This window comes from Vombatus ursinus, unplaced genomic scaffold (genome assembly GCF_900497805.2).
Source record: "Vombatus ursinus unplaced genomic scaffold, bare-nosed wombat genome assembly UNPS02004422.1, whole genome shotgun sequence".
Classification (NCBI taxonomy): Eukaryota; Metazoa; Chordata; class Mammalia; order Diprotodontia; family Vombatidae; genus Vombatus; species Vombatus ursinus.
Window position 1 is genome coordinate 73111 of NW_020944200.1, and position 5867 is coordinate 78977.

The 5867-nt window shown below is 34.9% G+C and overlaps 1 pseudogene; it reads right to left on the reverse strand.

The window, feature by feature from the left end:
* Window positions 1-972: 972 nt before the first annotated feature.
* LOC114023326 lies at window positions 973-1290 on the reverse strand (annotated as a pseudogene).
* Between the last annotated feature and the right edge of the window lie 4577 nt (window positions 1291-5867).

Sequence of the window (5867 nt, forward strand, 5' to 3'; positions counted from 1 at the left end):
TGAAGAAGGAGAGGAATTCAGAGAAACCTAGGAGGAAAACTTCTATGAATTTATATAGAATGAAGTGAACTGAACCAGGAAACAACATTATAAGGAAAAGCATCTTGGAGAGAACCTTGATCAATGCAATGGTCAACCTCAATGCTAGAGGACCGACAATAAAACATACGTTCTATTTCCTGACAGAGGGACAACGAATTAGAGGTTCAGAATGAGCTACGCATATTCAGATTTGTGTGAATTTGTTTCACCTGAGTATGCTTATTTTTTATGTGTCGTTTTTGTTTTATTTGGTTGATAATGATTTTAATGAAAAAGGAGAAAATGAAGGGAAAGAAAAGCAAATTTATGAACATATATATAAATATACTTGTAATATAGAATGAATTTGTATATGCATATATTTGAATTCTTATATACATATATATATATGTGCACACATATAGGAAAAGAAAGGAACATTCAAAGAAAGAGAAGCCGATGATCAGCTTTGAAACTAATATGCTGAATTTAGTATACACTATAAATAAGGAATCAAACTGGCTATACTAGAGATTCACAGTTTCAGATACAATCTTGTGTGTGTGTGTGTGTGTGTGTGTGTATGGACATGTTTGTGTTTGTCAAGTTCAGTCAGGATAGCAAAAAAAAAAAAAGAATTAAAAAAACAATAGATGTCTAGAGATAACCTGAGTGGCATATTGTTGTTGTCTTCAATGGAAAAAAGACCTACTTGTGTGACCTTGGGTAAGTTACTTAGCCTCCCTTGGCCTCAATATTTAATAAATCTGTAAAATGACAGAATCAGACCAAATGCCCTCTAAGGTTCCTTTCAATTCTTTTTTTTTTTGACATTCATTTTCTATGCTTCATTTGTTTCTACTGCATTAAACATTTAGGGATAGATATGATTCAATGCCTTTTTTTGTATTTTCACATAATTTGTTGATGGGTTAATAAGTTCACACTAAATTTTAATATCTGAGGATGACTTTTAATTACATATGCAAATTGGCATAGCATGTACAACACGAGTGATCTTTAGGTTGTCCAGGGTCCAGTAAAATGGTAGTCACTGATGGTCAGTATAATCACTGAAGCGAGATCCATAAATATAACTTAGTCCAACTTGATGAAGCCGATGTCCTTGGCATACTGCCGGAAGCTCTGGCGGCACATGTTCAGTCCATACTTGCGGATCAGGCTGTGCCAGTTCGAACAGATGCGGCAAGACTGAGACCCCTCGCCAAACTTTCGAGGATGGCTTCAGTAGAGCTGCTGGTGACCCATGGCGCCACTAGCAAAGAAATGAGACAAAAAGGAGACACGAGACAAAAAGCCCTTTCAATTCTAAATATCTGGTCTTGTAATACCACAGGTATTACTTGCTGCCTGCCAGTGTAAAGAGCTGTCTGAACCAGAATAAAATTTTATTAAGGAATGTTTACAAACTTAACTAAAATACCATGTAACAGACAATTTTAATTTGTGTTTTTTTAAGTCAATATGCAGCCACAGGGATCCATTTGTATTTGAGTTTGATACCAGTGCTGTTATTCTATGATCCGTAGCACTGGATGGATCTGCAACAGAGGATTTAAAATAGGAGACGGGCAAGAACGGCTCAGGATGAGAAAGCTGGAAGGGATTGGAATTATTACCTTCTAAAGGGAGAAGAATAATGATCCATTTAACCATATTTTAGGACAATTTTAATCAGAAAACATTGTTAACTCATATTTATTGATTATTTAGTATTGGTTAAAAAGTAGTATCACAGTAGTAGGAGTTTATGGTTATAAAGGTATGTGGTAGGTAAACATGCAGTTATTCATGAAAAGGTTACCTAAGGAAAGTTTGATCACTTACAGTTATCCAGCAATTAGAAACACTAAAGATATTAGTCAATTTATGAGAGGAAACAGGCTCATTTTAAAATCTTCTTTGCAGATGAGCCACCTGGTCTGTTGAAATAAAATAAAATAAATAAAATCCATTGAGATAAAATAATTTATTTGTCAGAGATGTCTGGGAAACATGCACATATTTGGCCATATAACTTCCAGCAAAATGAGAGAGACATTGAGTTGAGGTGATTATCTGGAAATCAAGGGCTAGAATTATGCTAACATGGAGCAAGATAGATTTTATACTTAAACTCATCTAGTTTGCTTGAATAGTTTAATGCCTATTCAATTCCAGATCATTTTTTTTTTCAATTTGATGGAACTAAAGTTAGGAATTTTGGCATCTAGGACAAATTCAGAGGATGTGAAGAAGCTTGAAGCTACAGAGACTTGCATGTACTTCCACCACTACTTATCCTGGGTGTCCTATAAGTTTCTGGCCTGCAGGTCCAGACAAATATTAAGGGCAATCCATTCCAGGTGTCTGGAGTCAGATCTATACAATGGTGGACAAGTCACAGGTTGGGGCCAGGCAAGGGTCTGTATTTGTTATAATGTAACTTTCCATTTTCCATCAGAAGCTCTGCTTGATTTTGACTTCATAGAACATCATTCTTCCTTTAGGTAAAGGTGAATCTCATCACTAAGTAGATTAACTCAGTTTTTTTTATGCTCAACACGTTTTGCACTCGCTCAGTTGCCTGTCTCCCTTTGATTTGAGTGCTAGCGGGTGGAGCAATAAGGGCTACCCCAAACCTTCCTTTATAGAGGGCTCAGAACTTTGCAGGTAACCCTACTTCTGAGACTCTGCTTGGTTTCTGCTCTACAGAACATTGTGCCACTCAGTCAGAATATCATGAACCAGTGCCAAGTAACCCCGGTACCTCCTAATCCCTTTACCTCTTCCTTTTGTATATTATTTTCCCCCACTAGATTGTAAGCTCCTTGAAGGTAGGAACTGCATTTTGCTTTTTTTTTGCTTTTTTCCTTTGTATCTACAGTGCTTAGCACTGTGCTTGGCACATAATAGGTTTTTAATAAACGTTAATTGAATTGGATTGAATTAAATGTTAGGTAGCATGGTGATGGTAGAAGCAATCAATGAATGTGGGACCATTGTAGGGAGGAAGCATGCTCTTTTCTTTCCACCTCCAACAAGGCTGGTTCCCTGGGACAAAGGTCTTTCTGGCCCATGGTAGTTTTAGCTCTGCACATAGTCAAAGACTCAAGCTCATTTCAGAGAAGAAAAGGCAATTCTTATTGGTTTCTTCCTTAACCTGCAATGAGGAAAAAATTATAATTTATTATGCAATTCTGAGGACAGTCCTGATAAGAATTTAGGAATATAAATTATTTTTCCTCTAGTTAGATTGTAAACTTCAAGAAGATATGGAGTTTTTCTTCAACTGTGTGAGCCTAATCACATCTACTATAATGTAGCACTTTGTACACATAAAAGTATTTGTTGATTTCAATAGTTTTTGAAGTCACTTTATAAATTGTTTAGTTTTATTCTAAAGCATTAAGCATAAGAGGCATATTAAATAAATAGTACTGTATATTGATATACATGTGGTTTTGTGATTACTGGAAACTAGAGGATGACCACAACATAATGTAATGGAAAACTCCAGTTGCTTATCCAATAATAACTTTAGATTAATGGATATGCCATGTGAAAATACTTAAGCAAAATACCTTTACCCAGAGTATAGCTGTTCTGTTCTTTTTAAGGCATGTTCCCATGCCTGATTTATGCTTACTTAAAATAGATATATTTGACAGTATTATATTCCCTCACATTTAGTCAAATTTCATATAAATTACATAATCTCTTTGGAAACACATAGACTAAAAGGTCTCCATGTTTTTAAAGCTGTTTTAGTAATAATTACTTTTATGGTTATGAAAAATAAGGCAGAGATGCAGTGCAAAGTTTTAGTTTCAGACAATGGCCTGATCAGCAACTGAGGATACGTAGCCTAGAGAAGACAATACTCAGGGCAAGGGACAAGATAATTGTTTTCAATTATTTGAAGGATTGTCAGGTGGAAGAGAGATCAGACTTGTTCTGTTTGGTCCCAGAGGACAGGATCAGTAGCAATGGCAATGGATTGAATTTGAGATAAGGCAAAATTTTAGGCTTGATGTAAGGGGGGAAAACTTCTTTACAGCAATTCCTTAAAAAAAAAAATTTAAGCTGTCTAAAAGTGTAATGGGCTGCCTTGGGAGGTGGTGGCTTCATCCTAGTTGGTGTTCTTCAAGGAAAACGTATACAATTTTGTTCAAGATAAGAGTATTTAATGGGGACCATCAAGCATGTGGTACTCCTATATAATGAAAATTGAATCCTTAATAAGACTCTCGTGATGTGGAATGCATAATTTTTTTCTCAAAAGAGGATGTCAATGAATTACCAATATAATGTGTCCTATAACCAGTGGGGCCTACCATGTAGCCCTAGAGAGGAAGGAAGGAAACAAACACTTATTAAGTATTAACTATAAGCCAGGTGCTATGTTAAGTGCTTTACAAATATTATCTCATCTGGTCCTCACAATAACCCTGGGAAGTAGGTGCTATTATTATCCCAATTTATAGTTGAGGAAATTGATTTTATTAGCTGTCAAATGAGGAGGTTGACTAGATATCCTCTGAAATTTTTTCTAGATCTATTATCCTGTGAAATATCACTCATGTTTATCACCTTGTATGTAGTCCTGTCACCACCACTCTAACCCTTGATACCTTTATTATAACAGACCATTTCACTGATTTCCATCTTTCCTCCACCTTAAACTTCCAACATATTAAGGCCAGATACAAAATTCCCTAAGCAATAGTTTCATTATGCTATTTTCCACCTTCATTGATATACTTCTGTCTTATTTTTTACCAAATCTAATTCAAGCTCCTCTTCCTGGTCTTCAAGGTCAGAAATGTACTTTTCAGTTAGATAATTGTTTAACTTTCAGTGTGAGCATTTACACTTAGCATTTAAACTCTACATATCAAGGCTTGATTTATTATTTTGTTGATTGTTCAGACTTAATAAATTATTTTTAATGCAGATTATTACTGAAGATTATGCATGTGTCCCTATCCCATCCCACCATCCCTCCCCCAGCTCAGTTAAACTTTACAAGCACACCTCTTCTCAAGGTCCATTTTTTCCTCCATGTTCCTCTTTCATTTAAGTTAGGCTAGTATCCCTCTACTGTCCTTAAACATTCTTGCCTTTAATCTTGACTTAATGGAATGCCTCTTCTCTACCTTCTTGCATTCAGCTATTACAATCCTTACCATCCTTCAAGTACTAGTTCAAGGATTAAGTCATTGGAGAAGTCATTACTTTTTAAAATCACCCCATAATACATAAATCAGCCCCAACCTTTCTTTCAAACTTCTTTAGTAATGATAACAGTTTTACGAATACTGATAACATTTTCAAATATATATCTAGTAAACAGTTTGACCTTAATGAATGCCTTATAATTAGTTTTTAATGTATTCCTTATATTTCTTCTGGATCTTTTATATTGAATCTTCCACTGAGTTCTGGTCTTTTTGTTACAAATACCTGAAAGTCTTTTAAAGTAGAAGCTGCTAGAGAAAGAACTGATAAATAAAAGTATATATAGCATAATTTTACACACACAAACATACACACACACATACATACACACACACACTTTTTTGTGTCAAATGGTAGCCATCTCTAGGGTAGGAGGGGAGAAGGGAAGAAAAAAAGGAAAAAAAAGAGAAATTTATATAATAGCTTTGTTGTAAATTTAGAGGGAATAGCAAATTGTACATGATAGATTTGCAGTTTTATGTGCAATCTTTTTTTTATTGTATTATGTTATGGAAATGCCTGTTTTGTTCCATGAATTGAAATTGAAATAAAATTGTAATCCAAAAAAGTCATTACTAAATACTCTACCATACAGTGCTTTGTAC